Raw genomic sequence first — 17165 nt, forward strand, 5'->3', positions numbered from 1 at the left:
TATTCATTTATATATAACATTTTCTTAACAATTCCAGATAGCGTTCAAATTTAGGTTTTGCATTAAAAAATCCAACAACAAAAAATCTTTGGTAAAATTTGAGATTGACTAATTATGTTTAAGAATTCTGACAGAAAGAGCTACTCTGAGAAAGCATTTCACTGCTGAGAGCTCAGCCATAGGGTAAAAGCTGAGCACATATTGCAGTGACTAATTTCATTATCCAAGTTTTCAGAAATATCCTAAGTAATGTAAGAAATCAAAGGTATACTGGAAATTTGAGACTGAACTTCAAAGTTCCCTGAACATCTCTTTTGTTAGCAAAATTGATAGTATGTTAGTTGCTTTTATGACTGTGTGTATGTATTGAGCCCCCATCTTCCTTTATGATTTGACTCACTATTTGTAAAGAAACTACTGAGATGTTTTAATTTTTTTCTACCTTGAGTATTTTTAAGTAAGACTTTCAAGAATGCAATTTCCATTTCATCATGAAGCTAATTTACTGGGAACATTCTCAACATTTTCATGTCAAAACTGTCAGCTCAGAAACCTCCTACAGGACATATGTCGGAGTCTTATCTAGCCTACTTTTCTTATCCGAAGGGAGGAGGCTGAATTGCTATTTAATTCATCCTCATTCAACCACATTCCTTTTTTTTTTTCTTCATACTTTCTCATTGTTCCTTTATGTTTTTAAATAATTGCACTATTCTGCTTTCTTGACAATTTGTTGCTTCTTTTGTTAAACAAATGATGTCAACTGAGATTTCTTCAGTATTTTCTTCTTAATTTTGGTACATTACCTGTTGTACCCATCAAACCCTATCAAAACCCTCTGTTCATGATGGAGTTGTCTTTGCCATTCCCCACTTGCTCTTTTTTTCTGTTTTTGGAGGACTTAGCTATTTTTCCTTCTACTCTCACTTGATTAAGGTGCGTGTTCTTAAACATTTAAAGAATTATGCATTTCTCTCTTTTTCCTCACATTTTTATGGGACTTAGCCCAACTGCAATGGGGACTGCATGAAAGCTGTAGAAATACTGAACTAAATGACAGAGTATGAAAAGATGCCTCTAGCGAAGTGCTGTTTGCATCAGTTTAGTAACTGGAAAAACAGCCCTGGGGAAATCAACAATATTTTTTTGAGCTCTCCAGAACCAGGCACTTGTGTACCAGTGCCTCTCCCAGCTTGGGCAATTTGTAGACCCCATCTGATCTCAGGAGGCAAATCCTCTGAATATGCCTGACCAATCTGGTGGCCTTCTATGATGGAGTGATGGCATCAGTAGTAAAAGGAGGAGTGACTGCTGTCATCTAGCTGGACTTCTGCATAGACTTTTGATGTGGTCCCCCACCACATCCTTATGTCTAAACTAGATATATATGGATTTGAAGGGTGGACTATTCAGTGGATAAGGAATTGCTTGGAAGGCCAGAGAGTTGTGGTCAATGGCTTTGTGTCCAGATGGAGGCTGGTAATGAGTGATGCCCCCCAGGGCTCCATACTGGGACTGGTGCTCTTCAACATCTTTATCAATGAATTGGATAGTGGAATTGAGTGCACCTTCAACAGGTTTGCTGATGACACTAAACTGAGCGGTGCAGTTGATACAATAGAAGGAAGGAATATCATTCTTCAATAGAAGGAAGGAATATCATTCTTCAATTGTTAGTAATTAAATGATAGTGTGATATAGCATTGTATAGGCTTGTAAAGGCCAAACAAAACCTTAATGATCTACTCAACTAAATCGTAGATATGATATGGTGAAGTGACAGTTTGCTCTGTTATGCTAACAATCTGATAATGTTGCCAAGATTTAGGGTACATACAGATACATTAGAGTATCTATTTTTGTCATGCAGATTGAGATAAAATGAGTGCTAATATTATGCTATAAATTGCATAGCAAAGCATTTATTTGTCAGGAAAAGAGGCCATGGGCATAAACTGGATCACAGGAGGTTCCCTCTGAACATCAGGCAGCACTTCTGTGCTGTTTGGGTGATGGAGCCTTGGCATAGGCTGCCCAGAGGCTGTGGGGTCATTTCTTGTGCTGAACAATAAAGAATTGTTTAATCACATTGAGCAATTTTTTTTTTTTTTCTTTTTTCTTTTAGAGGAGATTTCCACATGGGTTTTATGTCTGTATTTCTGAATACATTTTCTCATTTGGAAGTCTTCTCAGCTTTTCATATAGTTTAAAGAGTAAATATGTGATGGCTCAAGAGGAGAAATACTTAAGAAACTGAAATTTAAGACAGAAGGACAATGAAATATTCAGCTAATTATTGTGTACATTAGATGTGTTACCAGAATTTGGATCCATCTTTGGCATGGTAATACACATTTAGCATAACCACTAACATGGTAATGCCATTGCCTTACAGGACTCTCCACCTGTCCTGCGTTTGCTGTGTATTGTTACGACCTTTGAGAGTTTCACAAGGCTGAAGGGTTTTTGGCTTTGGCCCTGAGTGGGAAAGCGTGAGACCTGCTGCATTAGGTGACATGGATATTTTCCATCTGAATGTACATTTTTTGCTGGCATTGTAGTTTTTGCCTTCACTTAAACAGACATTGCAGATATTGGACAGGACATGTGGCTGTGTTAGTTATTTAAAAATACTTAAAAAGTTAGCATACCGTTACAAAGTCATTGATGTTCCCTGGCTTCTATGCTTCTATTAATTGCTTTGTGCACAGATGGCTGACTGAGTTCAAAGGACAACTTATCCTTTGTGGAAGAGGAGAGTACGGATGGAAAACAGCAAACTTTCTGTGGAATTGTTGGAGTATTAACTTTCATTGTCATATTTAAGAAAATTATCATTTTCATTTCTCTCTTAATAGTTCATTAAACTGAGATTGAATTTTGGACATAGATGAGACAGTTTGTGAAGCAGCAAGTAATGGTCAGGACAAAAACTAGATTAAAGTGGGAATAGGAAATACTGTTTAAAGAGGATGCAAAGAAAGTTCACAGAAGTTTCCTATTCTCACAAGAGTGACCCTGCTCTAAAGTCACCTCCAGAGGCTGGTTCAGCAGAAGAGAAGCCCGATCTGATTACCTTTAGTCAGTCTTTGGAAGAGCTTTTCTTTGCCAGCGGATTACAGGAAAAATCCGGAGGAAGTAGCACCCTGTACCACTGCATTGTAAATTGTAGTGTAGCAGCCGATACCAATTGTTAGACATTTCCTGTAGGACGTGTCATTATTTTATTTTACTTTTTCCTAAAGGATTTATCTAAATGTAGAGAATGATGCTGCCATTTTCTTCCCACTCAGGCAAGGAAGACTCGGGACGGGTACCAAAATATAATATTGTGTCATATCCCAGATAGACATTAGGTAAAGTATTCTGTTTTTTATACCTCTGCTAATTCTCTTATTCCATGTGCTGGTAGAGAAGATGTTTAACTAACAGAATTCCTGCTTTGAGCACTTCTTTACTTCACTTTTTATTCATTTTGTAGAAACACTGCATCAGGGTTTGAGCACACCTTAGTCTGAGACCTGAAATCTGACAATCCTGCCAGGGTAAATATGATGAGGTCAGCATTATTTTGAGTTGATGTGCAAGAGAAATGGACTTAAACGGGTGAGTGTAAACCTAAACTATTTCAAATACTCTCATTGTTGAACTGGCAGTAATCTTTCTGTTTGTTTGCATTTTGCTGTACTGCTTTCAAAAGCAATCTAGTTACAAGACTCCCTCTCACTTTCCTGTAGTGACTCCGCCAGGGTGTGCAGGTTGGTTACTCCTCCATGGCTGAATTCACTATCACTGACTCTTTGAACTGTCAGCAATCCCGTCATCTGCTAATTAAGGATCTAAAGTTTCAATTGCAACAAACGTAAGGTATTTTCATTTATTAGGTACTCACAAATCACATTACAACCCAAGGCATACAGTGAGTTCGCTGCAGTCTGCCTCTGGATGCAAAAATACTTAAGCTAGTGAGACCACCTAGAATAGAAAATGGCTGTGTCAGCCAGTCATCACATGTGCAGTGTAAACACACACAGTGAGGCAGATTCTTTCGTAAAACGTAAGAGTTATCAGGCTCTGCCCAGACACCAGCCAGACTATGACCAAAGTTTCAAGCTATAATTCTTTTATCGTTCTTTTGGGTGAAGTATTATTTCAGCAACTTTGTGCTGTGAGCCAAAAAGGATTTTGTAGGGTAGTCCCACCTGCTATTCACTGGGAAAACTTATTTTTAAACTGTTTCCATGAAGTATGCCTGGTATGGGATCAGACTTTACAAGCTGAATGAGGGTTCTGCTGGATACATATGCAGTACAGTGCCTTAGTGTATGCGCCGGAAAAGGTTCAATGCTGGACTCTCTCCCTCCACACCTCATTTTTAAACTGTTAACTATAAGCTCTCATGGTAGCAATGCTACATCTGTACCTCTGGGGCCACTTTCAGGTGCCAGTAACCTCCTTAAAAGTACCCTTTGTGTACATTCCTTATGTAGGAGTTCTCAGGCCAGAAGTGGGATGTGTGGAAGGTTCTTGGTACCCTTCTTCTAGACCACCTGCACTATGAAATTCTTCAAGTATTATGGAAACGTTGTAGAGAAAGTAAAATCCATCTTTTTGTGGTCAGATTACTTAACAATGACGCTTTAAGGATTTGCAGTTTGTCTCTGATTTATTTGTCAATAAAGATAGCTGTCTTTGGACTTGCCAAACTCACATATTTTACAAATGAACTACATTACAGCCTGCAGTCCTTTACAGAGAACATTTCTAACTTATGACCTGAATCAGAACAGAACTGTGAAAATAACATATGTTTTTATTCTGAGGGAAAATACTTGTTTGCAGGATGTCACCATGATTTGTACAAAGGTTTCACCAGCGGTTTCAGAAAGACTCTACTGTCTTTCTATTTGTCTGACATCTTCACAATAGGGTGTTGAACTAAGAAACCAGTTATCTAAGTAATTCTTAAATTTCTATCTTTGGTAGCATTATTTCTGCTATTTTTTTTTTTCTGCTGCAGTTCTGTGCTGTTTGGTAGAAAGTAATTGTTTTCAGATGCAAATAAGCCTTTTTTATTTTTAACAGAATGGTAGAAAATCATCCCTGTATTTTGTTTATTTCACATTGCTTTTCTGGCTTTGATTTTCAGGCTGTTCTACATGGCACTGTTTACAAAGTATACTGCCTTTGCATCTTTCATATTGGGAAAATAATCTGCTAGGCAAATAAATATGTGAAATAATCTCTAGGACTGTATTCTAAATAGTGTAGATTTCCTGTCTGCACTTGATGGAAAGCAGCAAACAGTTGTTTTAGACAGTTGTTTTATTAAGCAGTTTTGTATTTGCAGTTTGTGTTGTGGCTACTAATGTTATAGTCCAAGTCTCAGAAAATACAGTAATGCTGATGATATCTGAAAAGTTGGTTATAGTGTGAACAGTGTGTTTTATGTTCTCGAGTTTATGGCATTATAACATCCCTTGTATTTTTATCAATGAGAGCTACTGGTGGAGGAGCTGTGAAATCTGTTCTACTGTGATTGGGCTTACAAAAGAAAAAATATTATTTAAAAATGAGCTGAGAGATTCAGTCCAACTCCTTTTTTTTTTTTTTTTTGCATCCCTTTATTATTATGCCAGCAAGCAGGCACTGCCCATTTGCAAAAGTATAAACTTCTTCTGAAGTTGTCAAATTTTTTGTGTAGTTTGATGTTGCTGTAAAATCTGAGATTTCAGTTATATCATACATTTCAAAAAATAGTATTATTCAAATGCTGAACCTGTAGCCTAAATTGTTATAGTGTGAGAACCTCCTGTCATTCCAGGTGAACTGCTGAAGCGGTATCACAGCTTGGGTGGCCCTTAGGATTTCAGATGGTATTGTTTGGGCAAGTGCTGAATATACTGCGGCATATTCCAGAAGGCTCTGTGACATAACGGTTTAAGTGTTGAAAAATGTAATGGAAAATTGTAATGTAATAAGGTGCTCGTATGTATATCTGAAGTTTTGCATGTATACATCTGGAAATGTGCTCTCTGGGATAAACACAGCTGCATTTATTTGAATGTGTAAAACAGAGATTTATATACACTGGAGAATAAATTTTTTTGCATGCTCAAATCCACTAGAGTAAAGGATTTTAGTTGGCTGTGTATCACTGTAGTGAGCTTACCCTTTTTTTTTTTTTTTTTTAATTACATGAGAATTACTTAAAAATCTATCCTCTGATTTTAAATTCAGAATTTAAACAATCCAAATCCAGGTTGCTTAGCTATATTTTTCACCAAACAATTGTTGTGGGCCACAGTGAGTGGGGTTGTATTTATAAGATCCCAGAGATGAAAAGCAGATATTCTTAAGTAAAGCCACTGCTGTGTGTGAGGTAGAATGTTGCAGGGGGAAGGATCAACCTGCATTCTAAATTTAAATGCACTAAATATTGTCAGTTCAGAGTGATGTGAATGTTAATCTCATATGATTAGGACTGTGTTGCAGTTATTAACATCTCCCCCTGTGCTCAGTCACCACTTTTCAAGTTTTACAGCTACATCTCCAGGTAGAAACATTTATCTGCTTATCATTACTTTGCAAGTGTAGTGGTGGGATTAATTCTGCAGTAGGTATTAGTACTGGAGGCTGTGAATGGTTTTTATCTGCACTTTCCCCAGCACATAACTCTGCCTTGAGGTCAGCAAAGAGGGCAGAGTGCCCCTTTCCTCCCAGATGGAAACATCGGGACAGGATGAGTGTCCCAGGAGGAACACAGTGCAGGTGTGGGTCTGCTGCTGCTGTTGCAGGGAAAGCAGTTGATGACAGTAGTTCTGTCAAGAACTACTTAAGAAGAGGAAGTAGTTCTTGTTAAAACTCTTCTAAAACATTTAATTTAATAAGGCATATAAATGCAAAGCCAAGATTATGGAAAACCCCATCTACCCACTTACTTTCTAGGATGCAGCCTGAAATACCATGTTTCCTAACTGTGGTTATGGAGCCACAAAGAAAGATGACTAAATCAGCACTGTCCCTTAAACAGATTAACACTTCCGTTATAAAGCCATGTGCATCCGGCCTCTGCATTAGAGGAGTGTCATCGTCTGGTCTAGTGGATAAAACAGAAGTGTATTCTTCCAAGGCTTCTTCCTTTTCTTTCTTTGAATATTCATGTGCAATATAACAGGCCATGTCTAGGAAAGTGACCAAGAAGAGTATATTTGTGCCCAGATACATACGCCTTCCACAACACCATGGGAAATAACTTTTCTTTCTGTGACGACCCAGCAATACTTTCCCACTTTCAACTCACTGGAGTTGTTTCACACAATAATGAGACAGCTCATTGCATGAGCCAACCCTCCCTCGTTTCGCTTGCTGCTAGGCAGCCGCTAAGATTCTGTTCCTCAGCCTCTGCTAACACCACACCAAACATTCCTCTTGAAAGACCACTTTGCAAAACTTGGACATGTTTTCTGCTGATTTGCTAGTTGCCATGGGGCTGAATGGATTTTAGACTGCTGTGCTCTGCCCTTTCTCTTACTTCTCCATTATATCCCTCCATGTCTCTAGAGTGGTGTTTGAAAAGAGAACGTGGTCCACTTTACTCCCTCTTAGCCTAAGGTGACATCTTGCCACTTCCTCTGCCCCTTTCAATATATTGCTACATTCCCAGACAAACATGAAAAGTTCAAAAAAAGGGATTCTGTTTTTCTCTTTGCTGTGTACCAGATGCAGTCCTGGTTCCCATTTCAGTCAGTCACCTAGCTGTCATCTAATGTCTCTCATAGCTGCATCAGTAATTGTCGATTGTCAACTGCAACCACCTACAGGGTAACAACCCTATGTACTCCTTCTTACCATATCTAAACTATCTGGCTCTCTTTGAGAGGAGCCATCTCATTAATGCCACAGAATGATTTTAAGGGCACCTAGATATTGAACATGTTCAACTGATTTCACCTTGTTTAGAGAACTACAGATGTAGTTGCGATGTTAGCAGAAGGAATCCATCTCTAACTGCTGTGGAGAAAATGGAAATTGAAAATGCAAGGTGCTCCATGACACCAGCAGGGCTCATGCTCAGCAGTTGAAAGGCCCCAGTAATACAGATGTGGCAACTGTAGGTCACAGTGGGCAGATAACTATTATTTGGTGTAAGGATCAAGAGTTTGTTTATAGCTGAACTGCAAGGATATGAAAAAGTCCAGCAAGGAACCCGAGTTTCCTGGTAGTGACATAAGTGGCTTGCTCATAGAGAACTTGTTTAATTTGAGGAAAGGAAGAGAACTGGGAGAAAAATACATGTTGGTATCAAGTTTTTATTGATTTTAATAAAAAAAAATATTAATAAAATTGTATTTGAATTTGGTAGATTGACTCATTTGCTCAGGAGATTTCCCTTTTCCATATATGAAAAGCAGAGGAGATAAAATGCTCCAAAGAACTGAAACTTCCAAAGTAAGGAGAGAGACCATACGCACTAAGAAGTAAGGTGGAGTTTTTGGCTTTAAAAAACATAATGCTTTCTCTTGGATGGGCTGTCCTCCCATAAAGCCAATATGAGCTCTCTGGGACTTACTGGAAGCACTCAGGTACCATATGTGCCATTAGGTCTGAGTTAATAGGGAGGAGATTCTGCAACACAGCACAGAGAACCAGTGAGCGATGTGTTTAGTGGATCATGACTAATTGAAAAAAAAAGTCGTTCCAGATCCATACTTATTGCAATTACTAGATGACTAAACTGGTATTCCACAGTCTATAGAGAAGGAAATGCCTCCATCTGTTAGGGAGTGTCTGTGACTTATCCAGACTCATTTTCTCTAGTCCAAACTTCTTTATGTGACTGGAATAAGAACACTTCCTTGCTGGACTTGTCAGGGCAAAGCACTTCAACTTCTCAGTCTTGTCTTTCAGAGAAACAGCTTGCAAGCTGCCTTAATGGTGATGATGATGACCCCTTCTTTTTTAGACTGGCTAGACTCTTAGCATTTTATGAACCACTGTAGCACAAATGTAAAATACCTTTCTAATATTCGTTTATTCATTCCTGTTATGCTGTGATAAAGACTGTTCTCAGAAGTTGGTGTATGTTTCTGCTGCCTGTGAGCAACAGTCTGTGCTAACAGATTCCTGTGGCTAGTCAGTAATTAAAATCACATCTGCCAACTTACTCCTACTGTGCGAATATTGCCATAGTTTTTGAGGATCTACAAGAATAGACTTTGAGCACAATGGCTGAGTGAAGACATGTTCGTATTAAAATCTCTAGAAATCATTGCCAGGTAGGCTTGGAATTAATTATTAGAGTACAACCTTTTTTTTTCCCCAAAGTTTTTTTTTTTTTTTTTTTTTTCTTTTCGCATTACGGGTACCTCTAGAAGTACAAATTGTTTTATATACGTAGATATTATTTTGTATATGGCATTTCTTTTTTTGTACTTGTGCTTGTTTGTACTCTCTTGTGCTCACTGCTTCAGGAGATTCTTGGCAAACAGGTAGTCATCAGGAGATCTGCCAAGTCAGATTACTTTGCGCTGCCCTGTTTCTGTCAATTTCAGCAGGATACTCAAAATGTAGTCTAGTGGTTTCAATAATAGGGAAGAAATCTGTTAACTATCTTGTACTGTGTACTGGACACATTCATGTTCCGGTTATAAATGATGGTAACTGAGCCAAAATACTTGGGGTTAGAGAAGCATTTTGCCTCATGCATACACCAAAATGAACAAATAGTCTATCTTCTTCCCATTAACAATTGGCATTTCCTGACTATACAGACAATATATTTTTTGCTTCTTTGGTTAAGTTCTTCTGTGGCCCATAGTTTGGGAAAGAACAGATTTTAAACTGCAGCTGCTCTCATGCTCAGCAGGCAAGTTCTGTGGCTGATTTATATCAGTGATATATACCCATTGTCATTGCTGAATGTCTGTCTCATTGTGTGATGCTCAGGGAAAAAAAAAAAAAAAAAAGTCTTGGAGCCGTTACGACAGATTTCCTAGCTGGAAATATATGGGATGCTACAGAAAGACCAGTTCCTATGCTCCTATTTGGAGCTAAACCTGCTCCAAATGAAGAAATCTTTTATCCTCTGTAGTTTGAATTTGCAAGGCATGCAAAATCTGTGTGTGTCTATCACTCCCTGTTCTGCTAGCTGTCAGAGAAAATGGAGTTTCAGAATAATAGACAGAGAAATGTTTTACAACTGGTGAAATGCATTTCTCCTTTACAGTGCTCAGTAAGAGCAAGAATGGCTCTGATGTACATGGTTCTTCTGCAGACTGGGAAGGCTGAAAGGTCTGACAACTTTTCTCCTGTGCTTCTCCAGTCTCTCCACCTGAGGAAACAGGAATGTGTAAAGCTGAGAGTTCCCAGGAGTGCAAAATGGATTGATGCTGGATGTTGTATGCTATATAGGTTGGCTAGGGGTATGGAAATGAGCACTTAGCAACTTCTCGGGGGATGGTGGAAAGCATCCCAGCCTTTTGGACTGCTTGACACTAGCGTGTACAGCATTTCCCCCAGCTATTTTTGCTCTATGATGCTTCTTATGTGCTGCACACAGCACTTAGATCTAAAAGTATTACATGGCAAACGAACACCATGGATGTTAGGGCAACTGGAAAGCCATCCCATCATTTTCATGAAGACCTCTTTTAGTGATCAAATGCTGTGCTGATAATTCCAATTGCTTTGTCCGTAGACAGCACAGTCCACAAATATACCTCCAGGATGCTGTTTCCTGGATGCCAGAAATTTCTTTATGCGGGATTAGTACATATCATAAAGCTAACAGTAACACTTGATGACACTTCATGTTCAGTAATAAAACATGGTGAAAGACAAAAGATACTGAAATCAGCCATTCAAATTTCTTATCTGTTTTGACAGGTGTTTTTTTGGTTGAGGAGATGCTGTCAAAACAGCACTCTTTCCATGTAAACAGTGTACAGTTCATCTTCATGCAAATAAGCCTTTAGGTCTCCTCAACATTTAATGCTAACTTGCTCTTCAGAATTTATAAAAATAAGTATTTAAAAATCTAAATTTGGCTTTTTTTTTTTTTAACTGACTTTATATTGACAAAAATGGCAAATATTAGAATTCCCTTTGACTGGTGAATTAATTGATGTTTGCTCTGTTTTGATTTGATTGATCTATGATATTTCTAGACTTACTGCTTGTCATGAAAAATTCCATTGATTAGAGTGTATTCTTCAATGACAAAGCGACCTGATAAGTGCCTTTTTGTATTAATATTTGTTTGAAGCAGGAGTGACAACTATTCAAGTGTAACAGTCATGCAAAACAACACAAAAGGCAGAGATTGCAAAGGATTATTGCATTGTTAGCTATGCATTTCTAATCTAGTTTTTATTTCAATAGATTACTTAGCATATGGTACATTTTTTCATTCATTGTCTTTTTTAATAAAGTAGTTTTTAAAAGCAGTTTTTATTAGATATTATTCCGCAAGTGCATTTTGAAAATACATAAAACGGGAGTATCTCACTTGCTTTGCTCCTGTAAACTGTTCATCAGAACATTTATCTGAAACAATAGAAAGAAGTGTATTTTGAAACTGTGCATGTACTAGGAAAGCAGATCTGGTGTGAGTGGTAAAAACATTCTATGATAACTGTTTAGCAGTACTATTAAAAAATTACTTCAAGCTTCATTGTGCTGACCCAATAATATCACAAATTTGATTCTCTCAAAATGTATTAAATCCATGCCACAGGTGGATTAATTTCCCTTTCTCAACAAGCTGTTTTTTCTAAATATGTCTATCACTTTGTCACTAATAAATAATGTACGGAGCTTTCAAAGCCTCTACCAAAGGCTGGGACAAAATGTCCTCTTCTATCCAAAACATGCTATTGTTTCACTCCCGAACCTGTCTGTTTCCTTAGCAGGAATGTGCTGTTTACCATAGCATTGTTCATGGCTTTTTAAGCATCTGGAATTAATGTGACTGGAATACTGTGATTAACCTTTGTACTGTGCGGACCTCGTGTAAGGAGGAGACTGGGAGGACAGAAAAACAGCGTAACCTAGTATACACAACCATGAGTATGTTATGCTTGGAAAGTTACTTTATTCCACAGTTAGCATTGTATATATGTGTTTATATGACACGTGAAATTGGAGAGGAAATTTGATAATCTGATATAATCCAGTGAATGTCTATCAGAGCTTAAGATTCAAGAATTGCCTATAGGATGCAAAACTATACTGCATGCAAAGCTGGAGTGAAGCTGATGGCAGCAACAATAAAATGGATACAACAATTTGCCTGTTCATAAAGCATACTCCTTACACAGTCCCTCTGTCTTCTTTCCATCAGATGGGGAATAAAGATCATTCAAAGGAGCTGGCTGTAGGAAGGCTGTATAAACACAGGAGATTTTCCTGTGCCTTTATGCAAAGGAAGTAACTGGACAGTGTGCATTACAGCAAGGCTTCATACAGCTTTATTATTCTTGCTCTTAAAAAGATTTTAATGTCTAAAATCTATTTCTAAAGATTATTTCCTAAGGCTCTGTAGTGTTAACTAGCGTGCAGCTCTCCTTTCACACAGCTTATTAAAATCTGTTATTCTCACTGTAGGTTCTGCCCTACTAAGCATGCAGTGACATATCATGGCTCATAGAAAGTGAGAAGCTTGACAGCTGGAAATGAGGTGCACTTGAGGCTTTTACTTTTTCATCAAAACTGGGTATCAGATTCTTAGATCTCCTGAGTCTTAAGGATGCTATGGAGTGGTAATGGAGGGTGGGTAGAAAGAAGGAGTGGGTTTGTTATTTATCCAAAGATAAACAAGAAATCAGCAGCTGATCTAAACATATCTTAATTTCCAGTCTGAATACTGTCCTTCCTTCAATCAAAGTAGATTTTTCACTTGAAGATGTGTTAATGGCTGTGTTCATAAAATTGAGTTGCTTTGTTTTAGCAGTGTCATCCCTGGCTGTGTCAGAAATGCTAAGTCATGGTTTGAACTGAGCACCTGGGAGGAAGGCAGGGCCAACCCAGGGGAGCTCAGGTGCAAGCAATGCATCTGAGTGATCAGAAGGGGTAGATCCTGGCTCTACCCCTTCCTACACCTCATTTAAGGATTGGCAGGGGAGGTAAGAATATTTTCTTCAAGATCCCTCTGCACCTGAGGCCTTCAGGAGGTAAGCAGCTTCTTTCATTTGTTTCTGTGCCCCCAGCTGTTGTGTATGAGCAAGTCTTCACTTGCTGTTGTCTGGGACCTTGCTACTCTGATATCATTGCTGTTCTTTCCTTTGCATTACAGCATGATACTGGCTGATTTTGTATTTTGAATGTAAGCTATTTGAATCATACTTTATCAAAATCTTTATTGCTTATGGTGGAGTGTGATTCTGGATAAGATTAAGAGTAGTGGTAGTTTATCTGTGTACACGTGTTTGAAGTATGGTTTGTGAGGTAAAACGGCTAACAACTTTATCTATTTATTTATTTAAGCTATAGAAGAGAAATCAGTTATTTTCTATCTAACTTTCTCTCCTTTTTCTATTTCATTTTTTTTTTTTCCTATCCCGCTGAACCTGTTCCATTTATCAGTATTTTCAATATGCAGGTATTTTTCACATCTAGCTGGAAAGTAGTAGCCATTATATGTTGGCTAATGTTGTTACGAAACATTGTTGAGAACAACAGCTGACCAGGAATCTGCAAATCCACCTCAGGAAAGATTACTGGCAGCTGGTGAATACAGTTAGCCAATGGAGTGGCTTTGCATTTAGAGGGAAGCAATGAGTTTAATGGACCCACATGGTGAAAGAACTCAGCTGAGCTAGAAGTGGGATTAGAAGATGAATGTGGAGGTCAGCAATCTAGATCTTAGAGAATTAAGTCAGGACTTCCTTTTTAATCCTTTCATATGAATAAGAAATATGAAAACAGAAGTAAGTCGACAAGAAGCTCAAGCTGAATTCTTGTATCTTTTCTGGCTTTCTGGAGAAGGCTCCTGTGGAGAAATCCTTGGTCATAGGATGCTGGAAGAAGAAACATATTGGAAGGGAGATTTAGATGTCACATGGAGAAACAATGCTTAGCATGGTATTGTCTTAGACTTTGTGTGGTTTGGCCTCTGATTAACATTTTTCACTGTAAAGAGAAATACTAAATGAATGTTGCTTGGGGTGTTGGCTTGCCAGAGAGTTGGGCTGAAGCTGGCAGCAGTGCCCATTGATGTCAGCCTTCTGATTCTCAAACCTTAACCTGAGGAACTGCACTGCTGAGGCATCTGGTATGGAAGTGCTTCGTTCTTTTTGTTCTGTTCTGTTCTGTGATTCAGTTCTGCATCCTGAGCTGCTGTAGGTTAATCATAGAATAGCTTAAATTGGAAGGGGTCTTAAAGCCCATCCAGCTCCAACCCCCTGCTGTGGGTAGGGATGTCACTCATTAGATCGGGATTTCACTCATTAGATCGGGATGTCCAGGGCTCCATCCATCCTGACCTTGAACAATGTTATGTGGAACAATGAAGAGGAATGGGTCAAAGCTGTAAGCATGGAGGTAAATAATGGCATACAGCTGGAAAGAAACTTCTTTGGGTGTATAGTGTTCCAGTATGTCCAGTGAAGCTGTTTACTTTTTCTTCTCAAATACCTGGTACTGGTCATAGTCTGGAGGGCAATACTGGAATGAGCTGTTGACCTGATCCATTTTAGTACTTCAGTAATCCTATAGAGAGTAACTAATGAACTATGAGCAACTTAGTGTAATGTAGGTGTTTATATTATTCTTAACTTTATGTAGCACATTGTACTTAAACCACTGGTTTTTTTATTACCGCTATTCTAATGAAACCCATCTAAAAATAAAATGTCCAAATACTTTATGAACAGAGTTTGCAGTACATGAGGAAGTTCAGTCAGATCCTTAAAATGGCTGTTATTGTACTAATTGACTTTATGGCACAACTTATTCGTGACAACTTATTTATGCTCTGTGCTTCTGAACACTAACACTGTTCAGAAACAAGTTCTATTTGGTGTAGGGACTCCATAATACTGCAACTTATTTAGCACTATTTCTGCTGTGATTCCTTTCTTGCTTCCCTACACAGTTGTTTTTTTTCCAAGTGATGCAACCTTTTCTTTAAGGGTATGCAGAAAAAGCCCTCCAACAAAAAAAAATATTTCGTTTTCTGGAAACCTGGGGAGAAACATGGGTCAAACTGGAGGTTTTTAGCATGTACTGGAAATGTGACCATGTAGGAATAGTTCTGATGTGCAGAATGTGTATTTATATCAACTGAGGGTCAACTTATGGTTGCTCACTTCCAGCCAGTAACATCTGGTCCATGAAAGCACAAGGTGGTGGAAAGGCCTTGCTTTATTTATGCATAAGACTAGGAGATGTGGGAGTGTTGTGGATGGGATAAGATAAGATCACTTACTGTCAGTAACTCGGAGCCGATGACTATCAAAGTATTGTTGTCCAGCCAGGGTAGCATGTTCTTCTGTTATTGAGGAGACAGCCATGTGATTCTGCCTAGTGAAGATACCTTTAAATAGCAAATAAGTCTGTTTCATGTGGTTTTGCATTTTTAGGCTTGACGTATAAACAATGAAATGAGAGAAGTATTAAATATAATTCAGTATTTGGAATGCTTTGCTTATGCAAGAAACCACACTAAAATGTGGGGGAAATGAGAGGAAAAAAAAAGTCATGAAGTATTACTGGGAAACAAATGTGCTTTGGGGTTGCCAGCCAAAGCATACAGGGGTAATAAAAGGGATTTTGGAAAAGGAAAAAAGGCAGATGTGAAACTGGGAGTCTATTCTGTTGTTTCCTTTACCCCTTATGGTAGGTGCAGAACAATAAATGTTGATGTCTTAAATGCTTCACAGATGTCCTGCTGTTGTGATGGGATGGGGCATGTGTCAAAAGCAGAGTTCACATTTTGCTTGTGCTCTGACTGATGTCTATCTTAAACACGTTCTGTGAGCCCATAAGAGCAGCAAGGCTAATCCACAAGCTGTGTTCTTTCTAAAGTTTCCATCAGCATTTTAGGGCACTTCCATTGCTAATAAGCACTGTATCTGCTGCTTTACTACAGCACAAACAACCCATCACAAATATTGAGTTAGCTTTAGGATACACTCAGATTTTCCTCTCTTCTCTCTGCTGTGTGATTAGAAGTTGTAAATTTCCCTCTTTATGGCAAAATACATGCAAGAGAAACAAAGGAAGTAATGGCCATTTCTCTCATCTTCCGCTACACAAACAGCTAGTATACTTGCCTTGTTAGTGTTACCTTGATAATAAATAACCTACATCATTCTGTCTTTCAAGGTATGTTCCTCAAATTTCCATTGTTTTGTGTGCAGATAGGTACATAAACCTACGTACCTATGTGTATGTGAAGTTTTTTTGAGATCATCACCAGCTGAAAAGCATTATTTTTTGTCACTGCTTCAAAGTGTTTATTTAGTAGCATTTAACTCTTTGATTGTACTTTACAATGATGAATCTCTTATTGGCAATCCCTCTAGTAATATTATAAATAGGGGGGAAAAGTACCACCCACGTGTCTTCTAACAAGGAACATCCGTTGAGTTAAAATAAATGAGAGACTTATTGTTCTTATTGTACACAGCCTCCTTCTTTACAAGTACCCGAAGAAGAGCTCAGTTTTACAGAATGTCTTTCAAGTTAATAAATCCAGGTCTTGATGACTGAAGTTGAGAATAGTCAGATTTTGTTGTGGCAGTGAATACTTTTCCTTACCGTGGCTGCACAGTATGATCATTGGTGAACTCATTTGGCTGCGATGAACAATGGAAGGAGTAACTACAAATAATATTGAAGGTGATGGTGGCTTTGTCTTTTTATTTACTCACTTTCTTTTATGTTATGCTGTGATTTCTGAGGAAAGTGGATGTCTGCTGCCAGGTAAGTGAAATGAGGTACTGAGAAATTCATGAAGGAAACCTCTAGATTGCCATTGCACTGCAGTTTTGAGGATCTAATTTTTTATTCCATGCTTCTGTTATATTGGGACAGAAATAATGAGAAATTTGTTTTCTTTGAATTGTATGCATTGGAGAGAAGGTAAAATGACGTGAGATTTTAATGACTTCTGGAAAGCAGCTGCCATATGGAGAACAATAAAATGGTTGGAGACACTCCTA

General features: G+C 38.2%; 1 long non-coding RNA gene across 2 annotated transcripts in view; it reads left to right on the forward strand.

The window, feature by feature from the left end:
• LOC146544683 (uncharacterized) overlaps positions 1–17165 on the forward strand; it is a 59271-nt gene that overhangs the window by 8208 nt on the left and 33898 nt on the right. Inside the window, exons 2-4 of one of the 2 annotated variants that reach the window (XR_014882425.1) lie at positions 2396–2511; positions 3294–3356; positions 3482–3606. This is a non-coding gene — a long non-coding RNA (uncharacterized LOC146544683). Of the gene's footprint in view, positions 1–2395; positions 3357–3481; positions 3607–17165 lie in introns of both variants that reach the window. The other variant, XR_014882424.1, reaches the window with a different exon arrangement.

The sequence above is a fragment of the Meleagris gallopavo genome, chromosome 3 (genome assembly GCF_905368555.1).
Source record: "Meleagris gallopavo chromosome 3, MGAL_WU_HG_1.1, whole genome shotgun sequence".
Classification (NCBI taxonomy): Eukaryota; Metazoa; Chordata; class Aves; order Galliformes; family Phasianidae; genus Meleagris; species Meleagris gallopavo.